A 16105-nucleotide genomic window follows, 5' to 3' on the forward strand; every position below is an offset into this window, starting at 1 on the left:
CTCAAAATTCTTCAAGTCTCCTCAGAATCCCACACAATTCCAGAAAAAACACACAAAATTCCAGAGAAGTCCCACAAAACTCCCTAAATCATTTCAAAACCCTACCAATTCACAGGAATGTCCCACAAAATCTCCACCAATTCCCAGAACATCCCACAAAAATCTCACAAAAATCCCTAAATCTTCTGAAAACTCGACCAAATTCCAGAAACGCCCCATAAAATCAGCACAGTTTCCCACAAAATTCAAGAAAAAACACCACAAAATTCCCTAAACCTTTTCAAAATACCACAAAATTCTTGAAAAGCCCCACCAAATTCCAGAAACATCCCACAAAATGTCCTCAATATCCAACAAAATCCCAGAAAAGTCCCACAAAATTCCCTAAATCTTCTCAAAACTCTACCAAATTCCAGAAAAATCCCACAGAATCTCCACAAATTCCCACAGAATACATGACAAATCCCTGATAATTCGTCAGTTCTCTACAGAATCTCACCAAATTCCTAAAAAGTCCCTCAAAGTTCCACAAACATCCCACAAAATCTCCCCGGAATCCAATAAAATTCCAGGAAAAATCCCACAAAATTCCCTAAATCTTCTCAAAACATGGCCAAAATCCACAAAAATCCCACCGAATCTCCACAAATTCCCACAGAATACATGAAAATACCCCTGATAATTCGTCAGTTCTCTACAGAATCTCACCAAATTCCAGAAAAGTCCCTCAAAGTTCCACAAACATCCCACAAAATCTCCTCAATATACAACAAAATCCCAGAAAAATCACACAAAATTCCCTAAATCTTCTCAAAACACGACTAAATTCTAGAAAAATATCCCACCAAATCTCCACAAAATCCCACAAAATACATGAAAAATCCCTCAAGATCCCGAAATCGCCTCAATATCCCACAAAATCCCACAAAAATCACACAAAACCTCCACAAGTTTCCACAAAATCTAAGAAAAATTCCTCAAAAGTCTTCAAGTCTCCTCAAAACCACACAAAGTCCTTGAAAAGGCCCACCAAATTCCAGTAAAATCCCACAGATTCTCCACAAATTCCCACAAAATCTAAAACAAATTCCTCAAAATTCTTCAAGTCTCCTCAGAATCCCACACAATTCCATAAAAAACACACAAAATTCCAGAGAAGTCCCACAAAACTCCCTAAATCATTTCAAAACCCTACCAATTCACAGGAATGTCCCACAAAATCTCCACCAATTCCCAGAACATCCCACAGAAATCCCACAAAAATCCCTAAATCTTCTGAAAACTCGACCAAATTCCAGAAACGCCCCATAAAATCAGCACAGTTTCCCACAAAATTCAAGAAAAAACACCACAAAATTCCCTAAATCTTCTCAAAATACCACAAAATTCTTGAAAAGCCCCACCAAATTCCAGAAACATCCCACAAAATTTCCTCAATACACAACAAAATCCCAGAAAAATCACACAAAATTCCCTAAATCTTCTCAAAACACGGCCAAAATCCACAAAAATCCCACCAAATCTCCACAAATTCCCACAGAATACATGAAAAATCCCTGATAATTGGTCAGTTCTCTACAGAATCTCACCAAATTCCTAAAAAGTCCCTCAAAGTTCCACAAACATCCCACAAAATCTCCTCAATATCCCACAAAATTCAAGAAAAATCACACAAAATTCCCTAAATCATCTCAAAACACAACCAAATTCTAGAAAAATATCCCACCAAATCTCCACAAATTCCCACAAAATACATGAAAAATCCCTCAAGATCCCGAAATCGCCTCAATATCCCAAAAAATTCCACAAAAATCCCACAAAACCTCCACAAGTTTCCACAAAATCTAAGAAAAATTCCTCAAAAGTCTTCAAGTCTCCTCAAAACCACACAAAGTCCTTGAAAAGGCCCACCAAATTCCAGTAAAATCCCACAGATTCTCCACAAATTCCCACAACATCTAAAACAAATTCCTCAAAATTCTTCAAGTCTCCTCAGAATCCCACACAATTCCATAAAAAACACACAAAATTCCAGAGAAGTCCCACAAAACTCCCTAAATCATTTCAAAACCCTACCAATTCACAGGAATGTCCCACAAAATCTCCACCAATTCCCAGAACATCCCACAAAAATCTCACAAAAATCCCTAAATCTTCTGAAAACTCAACCAAATTCCAGAAACGCCCCATAAAATCAGCACAGTTTCCCACAAAATTCAAGAAAAAACACCACAAAATTCCCTAAATCTTCTCAAAACACAACCAAATTCTAGAAAAATATCCCACCAAATCTCCACAAATTCCCACAAAATACATGAGAAATCCCTCAAGATCCCTAAATCGCCTCAATATCCCACAAAATCACACAAAAATCACACAAAACCTCCACAAGTTTCCACAAAATCTAAAACAAATTCCTCAAAATTCTTCAAGTCTCCTCAGAATCCCACACAATTCCAGAAAAAACACACAAAATTCCAGAGAAGTCCCACAAAACTCCCTAAATCATTTCAAAACCCTACCAATTCACAGGAATGTCCCACAAAATCTCCACCAATTCCCAGAACATCCCACAAAAATCCCACAAAAATCCCTAAATCTTCTGAAAACTCGACCAAATTCCAGAAACGCCCCATAAAATCAGCACAGTTTCCCACAAAATTCAAGAAAAAACACCACAAAATTCCCTAAATCTTCTCAAAACACAACCAAATTCTAGAAAAATATCCCACCAAATCTCCACAAATTCCCACAAAATACATGAGAAATCCCTCAAGATCCCTAAATCGCCTCAATATCCCACAAAATCCCACAAAAATCACACAAAACCTCCACAAGTTTCCACAAAATCTAAAACAAATTCCTCAAAATTCTTCAAGTCTCCTCAGAATCCCACACAATTCCAGAAAAAACACACAAAATTCCAGAGAAGTCCCACAAAACTCCCTAAATCATTTCAAAACCCTACCAATTCACAGGAATGTCCCACAAAATCTCCACCAATTCCCAGAACATCCCACAAAAATCTCACAAAAATCCCTAAATCTTCTGAAAACTCGACCAAATTCCAGAAACGCCCCATAAAATCAGCACAGTTTCCCACAAAATTCAAGAAAAAACACCACAAAATTCCCTAAACCTTTTCAAAATACCACAAAATTCTTGAAAAGCCCCACCAAATTCCCGAAACATCCCACAAAATGTCCTCAATATCCAACAAAATCCCAGAAAAGTCCCACAAAATTCCCTAAATCTTCTCAAAACTCTACCAAATTCCAGAAAAATCCCACAGAATCTCCACAAATTCCCACAGAATACATGACAAATCCCTGATAATTCGTCAGTTCTCTACAGAATCTCACCAAATTCCTAAAAAGTCCCTCAAAGTTCCACAAACATCCCACAAAATCTCCCCGGAATCCAATAAAATTCCAGGAAAAATCCCACAAAATTCCCTAAATCTTCTCAAAACATGGCCAAAATCCACAAAAATCCCACCGAATCTCCACAAATTCCCACAGAATACATGAAAATACCCCTGATAATTCGTCAGTTCTCTACAGAATCTCACCAAATTCCAGAAAAGTCCCTCAAAGTTCCACAAACATCCCACAAAATCTCCTCAATATACAACAAAATCCCAGAAAAATCACACAAAATTCCCTAAATCTTCTCAAAACACGACTAAATTCTAGAAAAATATCCCACCAAATCTCCACAAAATCCCACAAAATACATGAAAAATCCCTCAAGATCCCGAAATCGCCTCAATATCCCACAAAATCCCACAAAAATCACACAAAACCTCCGCAAGTTTCCACAAAATCTAAGAAAAATTCCTCAAAATTCTTCAAGTCTCCTCAAAACCACACAAAGTCCTTGAAAAGGCCCACCAAATTCCAGTAAAATCCCACAGATTCTCCACAAATTCCCACAAAATCTAAAACAAATTCCTCAAAATTCTTCAAGTCTCCTCAGAATCCCACACAATTCCATAAAAAACACACAAAATTCCAGAGAAGTCCCACAAAACTCCCTAAATCATTTCAAAACCCTACCAATTCACAGGAATGTCCCACAAAATCTCCACCAATTCCCAGAACATCCCACAGAAATCCCACAAAAATCCCTAAATCTTCTGAAAACTCGACCAAATTCCAGAAACGCCCCATAAAATCAGCACAGTTTCCCACAAAATTCAAGAAAAAACACCACAAAATTCCCTAAATCTTCTCAAAATACCACAAAATTCTTGAAAAGCCCCACCAAATTCCAGAAACATCCCACAAAATTTCCTCAATACACAACAAAATCCCAGAAAAATCACACAAAATTCCCTAAATCTTCTCAAAACACGGCCAAAATCCACAAAAATCCCACCAAATCTCCACAAATTCCCACAGAATACATGAAAAATCCCTGATAATTGGTCAGTTCTCTACAGAATCTCACCAAATTCCTAAAAAGTCCCTCAAAGTTCCACAAACATCCCACAAAATCTCCTCAATATCCCACAAAATTCAAGAAAAATCACACAAAATTCCCTAAATCATCTCAAAACACAACCAAATTCTAGAAAAATATCCCACCAAATCTCCACAAATTCCCACAAAATACATGAGAAATCCCTCAAGATCCCTAAATCGCCTCAATATCCCACAAAATCACACAAAAATCCCACAAAACCTCCACAAGTTTCCACAAAATCTAAGAAAAATTCCTCAAAATTCTTCAAGTCTCCTCAAAACCACACAATTCCAGAAAAACCCCACAAAATTCCAGAGAAGTCCCACAAAACTCCCTAAATCATTTCAAAACCCTACCAATTCACAGGAATGTCCCACAAAATCTCCACCAATTCCCAGAACATCCCACAAAAATCCCACAAAAATCCCTAAATCTTCTGAAAACTCGACCAAATTCCAGAAACGCCCCATAAAATCAGCACAGTTTCCCACAAAATTCAAGAAAAAACACCACAAAATTCCCTAAATCTTCTCAAAACACAACCAAATTCTAGAAAAATATCCCACCAAATCTCCACAAATTCCCACAAAATACATGAGAAATCCCTCAAGATACCTAAATCGCCTCAATATCCCACAAAATCACACAAAAATCCCACAAAACCTCCACAAGTTTCCACAAAATCTAAAACAAATTCCACAAAATTCTTCAAGTCTCCTCAGAATCCCACACAATTCCAGAAAAAACACACAAAATTCCAGAGAAGTCCCACAAAACTCCCTAAATCATTTCAAAACCCTACCAATTCACAGGAATGTCCCACAAAATCTCCACCAATTCCCAGAACATCCCACAAAAATCCCACAAAAATCCCTAAATCTTCTGAAAACTCGACCAAATTCCAGAAACGCCCCATAAAATCAGCACAGTTTCCCACAAAATTCAAGAAAAAACACCACAAAATTCCCTAAATCTTCTCAAAACACAACCAAATTCTAGAAAAATATCCCACCAAATCTCCACAAATTCCCACAAAATACATGAGAAATCCCTCAAGATCCCTAAATCGCCTCAATATCCCACAAAATCACACAAAAATCACACAAAACCTCCACAAGTTTCCACAAAATCTAAAACAAATTCCTCAAAATTCTTCAAGTCTCCTCAGAATCCCACACAATTCCAGAAAAAACACACAAAATTCCAGAGAAGTCCCACAAAACTCCCTAAATCATTTCAAAACCCTACCAATTCACAGGAATGTCCCACAAAATCTCCACCAATTCCCAGAACATCCCACAAAAATCCCACAAAAATCCCTAAATCTTCTGAAAACTCGACCAAATTCCAGAAACGCCCCATAAAATCAGCACAGTTTCCCACAAAATTCAAGAAAAAACACCACAAAATTCCCTAAATCTTCTCAAAACATGGCCAAAATCTACAAAAATCCCACCAAATCTCCACAAATTCCCACAGAATACATGAAAATACCCCTGATAATTCGTCAGTTCTCTACAGAATCTCACCAAATTCCAGAAAAGTCCCTCAAAGTTCCACAAACATCCCACAAAATCTCCTCAATATACAAAAAAATCCCAGAAAAATCACACAAAATTCCCTAAATCTTCTCAAAACACGACTAAATTCTAGAAAAATATCCCACCAAATCTCCACAAAATCCCACAAAATACATGAAAAATCCCTCAAGATCCCGAAATCGCCTCAATATCCCACAAAATCCCACAAAAATCACACAAAACCTCCGCAAGTTTCCACAAAATCTAAGAAAAATTCCTCAAAATTCTTCAAGTCTCCTCAAAACCACACAAAGTCCTTGAAAAGGCCCACCAAATTCCAGTAAAATCCCACAGATTCTCCACAAATTCCCACAAAATCTAAAACAAATTCCTCAAAATTCTTCAAGTCTCCTCAGAATCCCACACAATTCCATAAAAACCACACAAAATTCCAGAGAAGTCCCACAAAACTCCCTAAATCATTTCAAAACCCTACCAATTCACAGGAATGTCCCACAAAATCTCCACCAATTCCCAGAACATCCCACAGAAATCCCACAAAAATCCCTAAATCTTCTGAAAACTCGACCAAATTCCAGAAACGCCCCATAAAATCAGCACAGTTTCCCACAAAATTCAAGAAAAAACACCACAAAATTCCCTAAATCTTCTCAAAATACCACAAAATTCTTGAAAAGCCCCACCAAATTCCAGAAACATCCCACAAAATTTCCTCAATACACAACAAAATCCCAGAAAAATCACACAAAATTCCCTAAATCTTCTCAAAACACGGCCAAAATCCACAAAAATCCCACCAAATCTCCACAAATTCCCACAGAATACATGAAAAATCCCTGATAATTGGTCAGTTCTCTACAGAATCTCACCAAATTCCTAAAAAGTCCCTCAAAGTTCCACAAACATCCCACAAAATCTCCTCAATATCCCACAAAATTCAAGAAAAATCACACAAAATTCCCTAAATCATCTCAAAACACAACCAAATTCTAGAAAAATATCCCACCAAATCTCCACAAATTCCCACAAAATACATGAAAAATCCCTCAAGATCCCGAAATCGCCTCAATATCCCAAAAAATTCCACAAAAATCCCACAAAACCTCCACAAGTTTCCACAAAATCTAAGAAAAATTCCTCAAAAGTCTTCAAGTCTCCTCAAAACCACACAAAGTCCTTGAAAAGGCCCACCAAATTCCAGTAAAATCCCACAGATTCTCCACAAATTCCCACAACATCTAAAACAAATTCCTCAAAATTCTTCAAGTCTCCTCAGAATCCCACACAATTCCATAAAAAACACACAAAATTCCAGAGAAGTCCCACAAAACTCCCTAAATCATTTCAAAACCCTACCAATTCACAGGAATGTCCCACAAAATCTCCACCAATTCCCAGAACATCCCACAAAAATCTCACAAAAATCCCTAAATCTTCTGAAAACTCAACCAAATTCCAGAAACGCCCCATAAAATCAGCACAGTTTCCCACAAAATTCAAGAAAAAACACCACAAAATTCCCTAAATCTTCTCAAAACACAACCAAATTCTAGAAAAATATCCCACCAAATCTCCACAAATTCCCACAAAATACATGAGAAATCCCTCAAGATCCCTAAATCGCCTCAATATCCCACAAAATCACACAAAAATCACACAAAACCTCCACAAGTTTCCACAAAATCTAAAACAAATTCCTCAAAATTCTTCAAGTCTCCTCAGAATCCCACACAATTCCAGAAAAAACACACAAAATTCCAGAGAAGTCCCACAAAACTCCCTAAATCATTTCAAAACCCTACCAATTCACAGGAATGTCCCACAAAATCTCCACCAATTCCCAGAACATCCCACAAAAATCCCACAAAAATCCCTAAATCTTCTGAAAACTCGACCAAATTCCAGAAACGCCCCATAAAATCAGCACAGTTTCCCACAAAATTCAAGAAAAAACACCACAAAATTCCCTAAATCTTCTCAAAACACAACCAAATTCTAGAAAAATATCCCACCAAATCTCCACAAATTCCCACAAAATACATGAGAAATCCCTCAAGATCCCTAAATCGCCTCAATATCCCACAAAATCACACAAAAATCACACAAAACCTCCACAAGTTTCCACAAAATCTAAAACAAATTCCTCAAAATTCTTCAAGTCTCCTCAGAATCCCACACAATTCCAGAAAAAACACACAAAATTCCAGAGAAGTCCCACAAAACTCCCTAAATCATTTCAAAACCCTACCAATTCACAGGAATGTCCCACAAAATCTCCACCAATTCCCAGAACATCCCACAAAAATCTCACAAAAATCCCTAAATCTTCTGAAAACTCGACCAAATTCCAGAAACGCCCCATAAAATCAGCACAGTTTCCCACAAAATTCAAGAAAAAACACCACAAAATTCCCTAAACCTTTTCAAAATACCACAAAATTCTTGAAAAGCCCCACCAAATTCCAGAAACATCCCACAAAATGTCCTCAATATCCAACAAAATCCCAGAAAAGTCCCACAAAATTCCCTAAATCTTCTCAAAACTCTACCAAATTCCAGAAAAATCCCACAGAATCTCCACAAATTCCCACAGAATACATGACAAATCCCTGATAATTCGTCAGTTCTCTACAGAATCTCACCAAATTCCTAAAAAGTCCCTCAAAGTTCCACAAACATCCCACAAAATCTCCCTGGAATCCAATAAAATTCCAGGAAAAATCCCACAAAATTCCCTAAATCTTCTCAAAACATGGCCAAAATCTACAAAAATCCCACCAAATCTCCACAAATTCCCACAGAATACATGAAAATACCCCTGATAATTCGTCAGTTCTCTACAGAATCTCACCAAATTCCAGAAAAGTCCCTCAAAGTTCCACAAACATCCCACAAAATCTCCTCAATATACAACAAAATCCCAGAAAAATCACACAAAATTCCCTAAATCTTCTCAAAACACGACTAAATTCTAGAAAAATATCCCACCAAATCTCCACAAAATCCCACAAAATACATGAAAAATCCCTCAAGATCCCGAAATCGCCTCAATATCCCACAAAATCCCACAAAAATCACACAAAACCTCCGCAAGTTTCCACAAAATCTAAGAAAAATTCCTCAAAATTCTTCAAGTCTCCTCAAAACCACACAAAGTCCTTGAAAAGGCCCACCAAATTCCAGTAAAATCCCACAGATTCTCCACAAATTCCCACAAAATCTAAAACAAATTCCTCAAAATTCTTCAAGTCTCCTCAGAATCCCACACAATTCCATAAAAAACACACAAAATTCCAGAGAAGTCCCACAAAACTCCCTAAATCATTTCAAAACCCTACCAATTCACAGGAATGTCCCACAAAATCTCCACCAATTCCCAGAACATCCCACAAAAATCCCACAAAAATCCCTAAATCTTCTGAAAACTCGACCAAATTCCAGAAACGCCCCATAAAATCAGCACAGTTTCCCACAAAATTCAAGAAAAAACACCACAAAATTCCCTAAATCTTCTCAAAATACCACAAAATTCTTGAAAAGCCCCACCAAATTCCAGAAACATCCCACAAAATTTCCTCAATACCCAACAAAATCCCAGAAAAATCACACAAAATTCCCTAAATCTTCTCAAAACACGGCCAAAATCCACAAAAATCCCACCAAATCTCCACAAATTCCCCACAAATTCCCACAGAATACATGAAAAATCCCTGATAATTGGTCAGTTCTCTACAGAATCTCACCAAATTCCTAAAAAGTCCCTCAAAGTTCCACAAACATCCCACAAAATCTCCTCAATATCACACAAAATTCAAGAAAAATCACACAAAATTCCCTAAATCTTCTCAAAACACAACCAAATTCTAGAAAAATATCCCACCAAATCTCCACAAATTCCCACAAAATACATGAAAAATCCCTCAAGATCCCTAAATCGCCTCAATATCCCAAAAAATTCCACAAAAATCCCACAAAACCTCCACAAGTTTCCACAAAATCTAAGAAAAATTCCTCAAAAGTCTTCAAGTCTCCTCAAAACCACACAAAGTCCTTGAAAAGGCCCACCAAATTCCAGTAAAATCCCACAGATTCTCCACAAATTCCCACAAAATCTAAAACAAATTCCTCAAAACTCTTCAAGTCTCCTCAGAATCCCACACAATTCCATAAAAAACACACAAAATTCCAGAGAAGTCCCACAAAACTCCCTAAATCATTTCAAAACCCTACCAATTCACAGGAATGTCCCACAAAATCTCCACCAATTCCCAGAACATCCCACAAAAATCTCACAAAAATCCCTAAATCTTCTGAAAACTCGACCAAATTCCAGAAACGCCCCATAAAATCAGCACAGTTTCCCACAAAATTCAAGAAAAAACACCACAAAATTCCCTAAACCTTTTCAAAATACCACAAAATTCTTGAAAAGCCCCACCAAATTCCAGAAACATCCCACAAAATGTCTTCAATATCCAACAAAATCCCAGAAAAGTCCCACAAAATTCCCTAAATCTTCTGAAAACTCTACCAAATTCCAGAAAAATCCCACAGAATCTCCACAAATTCCCACAGAATACATGACAAATCCCTGATAATTCGTCAGTTCTCTACAGAATCTCACCAAATTCCTAAAAAGTCCCTCAAAGTTCCACAAACATCCCACAAAATCTCCCCGGAATCCAATAAAATTCCAGGAAAAATCCCACAAAATTCCCTAAATCTTCTCAAAACATGGCCAAAATCCACAAAAATCCCACCGAATCTCCACAAATTCCCACAGAATACATGAAAATACCCCTGATAATTCCTCAGTTCTCTACAGAATCTCACCAAATTCCAGAAAAGTCCCTCAAAGTGCCAAAAACATCCCACAAAATTTCCTCAATACACAACAAAATCCCAGAAAAATCACACAAAATTCCCTAAATCTTCTCAAAACACGGCCAAAATCCACAAAAATCCCACCAAATCTCCACAAATTCCCACAGAATACATGAAAAATCCCTGATAATTGGTCAGTTCTCTACAGAATCTCACCAAATTCCTAAAAAGTCCCTCAAAGTTCCACAAACATCCCACAAAATCTCCTCAATATCCCACAAAATTCAAGAAAAATCACACAAAATTCCCTAAATCATCTCAAAACACAACCAAATTCTAGAAAAATATCCCACCAAATCTCCACAAATTCCCACAAAATACATGAAAAATCCCTCAAGATCCCGAAATCGCCTCAATATCCCAAAAAATTCCACAAAAATCCCACAAAACCTCCACAAGTTTCCAAAAAATCTAAGAAAAATTCCTCAAAAGTCTTCAAGTCTCCTCAAAACCACACAAAGTCCTTGAAAAGGCCCACCAAATTCCAGTAAAATCCCACAGATTCTCCACAAATTCCCACAAAATCTAAAACAAATTCCTCAAAATTCTTCAAGTCTCCTCAGAATCCCACACAATTCCAGAAAAACCCCACAAAATTCCAGAGAAGTCCCACAAAACTCCCTAAATCATTTCAAAACCCTACCAATTCACAGGAATGTCCCACAAAATCTCCACCAATTCCCAGAACATCCCACAAAAATCTCACAAAAATCCCTAAATCTTCTGAAAACTCAACCAAATTCCAGAAACGCCCCATAAAATCAGCACAGTTTCCCACAAAATTCAAGAAAAAACACCACAAAATTCCCTAAATCTTCTCAAAACACAACCAAATTCTAGAAAAATATCCCACCAAATCTCCACAAATTCCCACAAAATACATGAGAAATCCCTCAAGATCCCTAAATCGCCTCAATATCCCACAAAATCACACAAAAATCCCACAAAACCTCCAGAAGTTTCCACAAAATCTAAGAAAAATTCCTCAAAATTCTTCAAGTCTCCTCAAAACCACACAATTCCAGAAAAACCCCACAAAATTCCAGAGAAGTCCCACAAAACTCCCTAAATCATTTCAAAACCCTACCAATTCACAGGAATGTCCCACAAAATCTCCACCAATTCCCAGAACATCCCACAAAAATCCCACAAAAATCCCTAAATCTTCTGAAAACTCGACCAAATTCCAGAAACGCCCCATAAAATCAGCACAGTTTCCCACAAAATTCAAGAAAAAACACCACAAAATTCCCTAAATCTTCTCAAAACACAACCAAATTCTAGAAAAATATCCCACCAAATCTCCACAAATTCCCACAAAATACATGAGAAATCCCTCAAGATCCCTAAATCGCCTCAATATCCCACAAAATCACACAAAAATCACACAAAACCTCCACAAGTTTCCACAAAATCTAAAACAAATTCCTCAAAATTCTTCAAGTCTCCTCAGAATCCCACACAATTCCAGAAAAAACACACAAAATTCCAGAGAAGTCCCACAAAACTCCCTAAATCATTTCAAAACCCTACCAATTCACAGGAATGTCCCACAAAATCTCCACCAATTCCCAGAACATCCCACAAAAATCCCACAAAAATCCCTAAATCTTCTGAAAACTCGACCAAATTCCAGAAACGCCCCATAAAATCAGCACAGTTTCCCACAAAATTCAAGAAAAAACACCACAAAATTCCCTAAATCTTCTCAAAACACAACCAAATTCTAGAAAAATATCCCACCAAATCTCCTCAAATTCCCACAGAATACATGAAAATACCCCTGATAATTCGTCAGTTCTCTACAGAATCTCACCAAATTCCAGAAAAGTCCCTCAAAGTTCCACAAACATCCCACAAAATCTCCTCAATATACAACAAAATCCCAGAAAAATCACACAAAATTCCCTAAATCTTCTCAAAACACGACTAAATTCTAGAAAAATATCCCACCAAATCTCCACAAAATCCCACAAAATACATGAAAAATCCCTCAAGATCCCGAAATCGCCTCAATATCCCACAAAATCCCACAAAAATCACACAAAACCTCCGCAAGTTTCCACAAAATCTAAGAAAAATTCCTCAAAAGTCTTCAAGTCTCCTCAAAACCACACAAAGTCCTTGAAAAGGCCCACCAAATTCCAGTAAAATCCCACAGATTCTCCACAAATTCCCACAAAATCTAAAACAAATTCCTCAAAAGTCTTCAAGTCTCCTCAGAATCCCACACAATTCCATAAAAAACACACAAAATTCCAGAGAAGTCCCACAAAACTCCCTAAATCATTTCAAAACCCTACCAATTCACAGGAATGTCCCACAAAATCTTCACCAATTCCCAGAACATCCCACAAAAATCCCACAAAAATCCCTAAATCTTCTGAAAACTCGACCAAATTCCAGAAACGCCCCATAAAATCAGCACAGTTTCCCACAAAATTCAAGAAAAAACACCACAAAATTCCCTAAATCTTCTCAAAATACCACAAAATTCTTGAAAAGCCCCACCAAATTCCACAAACATCCCACAAAATCTCCTCAATATCCCACAAAATTCAAGAAAAATCACACAAAATTCCCTAAATCATCTCAAAACACAACCAAATTCTAGAAAAATATCCCACCAAATCTCCACAAATTCCCACAAAATACATGAAAAATCCCTCAAGATCCCGAAATCGCCTCAATATCCCAAAAAATTCCACAAAAATCCCACAAAACCTCCACAAGTTTCCACAAAATCTAAGAAAAATTCCTCAAAAGTCTTCAAGTCTCCTCAAAACCACACAAAGTCCTTGAAAAGGCCCACCAAATTCCAGTAAAATCCCACAGATTCTCCACAAATTCCCACAAAATCTAAAACAAATTCCTCAAAATTCTTCAAGTCTCCTCAGAATCCCACACAATTCCATAAAAAACACACAAAATTCCAGAGAAGTCCCACAAAACTCCCTAAATCATTTCAAAACCCTACCAATTCACAGGAATGTCCTACAAAATCTCCACCAATTCCCAGAACATCCCACAAAAATCTCACAAAAATCCCTAAATCTTCTGAAAACTCAACCAAATTCCAGAAACGCCCCATAAAATCAGCACAGTTTCCCACAAAATTCAAGAAAAAACACCACAAAATTCCCTAAATCTTCTCAAAACACAACCAAATTCTAGAAAAATATCCCACCAAATCTCCACAAATTCCCACAAAATACATGAGAAATCCCTCAAGATCCCTAAATCGCCTCAATATCCCACAAAATCACACAAAAATCCCACAAAACCTCCACAAGTTTCCACAAAATCTAAGAAAAATTCCTCAAAATTCTTCAAGTCTCCTCAAAACCACACAATTCCAGAAAAACCCCACAAAATTCCAGAGAAGTCCCACAAAACTCCCTAAATCATTTCAAAACCCTACCAATTCACAGGAATGTCCCACAAAATCTCCACCAATTCCCAGAACATCCCACAAAAATCCCACAAAAATCCCTAAATCTTCTGAAAACTCGACCAAATTCCAGAAACGCCCCATAAAATCAGCACAGTTTAACACAAAATTCAAGAAAAAACACCACAAAATTCCCTAAATCTTCTCAAAACACAACCAAATTCTAGAAAAATATCCCACCAAATCTCCACAAATTCCCACAAAATACATGAGAAATCCCTCAAGATCCCTAAATCGCCTCAATATCCCACAAAATCACACAAAAATCACACAAAACCTCCACAAGTTTCCACAAAATCTAAAACAAATTCCTCAAAATTCTTCAAGTCTCCTCAGAATCCCACACAATTCCAGAAAAAACACACAAAATTCCAGAGAAGTCCCACAAAACTCCCTAAATCATTTCAAAACCCTACCAATTCACAGGAATGTCCCACAAAATCTCCACCAATTCCCAGAACATCCCACAAAAATCCCACAAAAATCCCTAAATCTTCTGAAAACTCGACCAAATTCCAGAAACGCCCCATAAAATCAGCACAGTTTCCCACAAAATTCAAGAAAAAACACCACAAAATTCCCTAAATCTTCTCAAAACATGGCCAAAATCTACAAAAATCCCACAGAATCTCCACAAATTCCCACAGAATACATGAAAATACCCCTGATAATTCGTCAGTTCTCTACAGAATCTCACCAAATTCCAGAAAAGTCCCTAAAAGTTCCACAAACATCCCACAAAATCTCCTCAATATACAACAAAATCCCAGAAAAATCACACAAAATTCCCTAAATCTTCTCAAAACACGACTAAATTCTAGAAAAATATCCCACCAAATCTCCACAAAATCCCACAAAATACATGAAAAATCCCTCAAGATCCCGAAATCGCCTCAATATCCCACAAAATCCCACAAAAATCACACAAAACCTCCGCAAGTTTCCACAAAATCTAAGAAAAATTCCTCAAAAGTCTTCAAGTCTCCTCAAAACCACACAAAGTCCTTGAAAAGGCCCACCAAATTCCAGTAAAATCCCACAGATTCTCCACAAATTCCCACAAAATCTAAAACAAATTCCTCAAAAGTCTTCAAGTCTCCTCAGAATCCCACACAATTCCATAAAAAACACACAAAATTCCAGAGAAGTCCCACAAAACTCCCTAAATCATTTCAAAACCCTACCAATTCACAGGAATGTCCCACAAAATCTCCACCAATTCCCAGAACATCCCACAAAAATCCCACAAAAATCCCTAAATCTTCTGAAAACTCGACCAAATTCCAGAAACGCCCCATAAAATCAGCACAGTTTCCCACAAAATTCAAGAAAAAACACCACAAAATTCCCTAAATCTTCTCAAAATACCACAAAATTCTTGAAAAGCCCCACCAAATTCCAGAAACATCCCACAAAATTTCCTCAATACCCAACAAAATCCCAGAAAAATCACACAAAATTCCCTAAATCTTCTCAAAACACGGCCAAAATCCACAAAAATCCCACCAAATCTCCACAAATTCCCCACAAATTCCCACAGAATACATGAAAAATCCCTGATAATTGGTCAGTTCTCTACAGAATCTCACCAAATTCCTAAAAAGTCCCTCAAAGTTCCACAAACATCCCACAAAATCTCCTCAATATCCCACAAAATTCAAGAAAAATCACACAAAATTCCCTAAATCATCTCAAAACACAACCAAATTCTAGAAAAATATCCCACCAAATCTCCACAAATTCCCACAAAATACATGAAAAA

Source organism: Cyanistes caeruleus, chromosome 4 (assembly GCF_971803275.1).
Source record: "Cyanistes caeruleus chromosome 4, bCyaCae1.hap1.1, whole genome shotgun sequence".
Lineage (NCBI taxonomy): Eukaryota > Metazoa > Chordata > Aves > Passeriformes > Paridae > Cyanistes > Cyanistes caeruleus.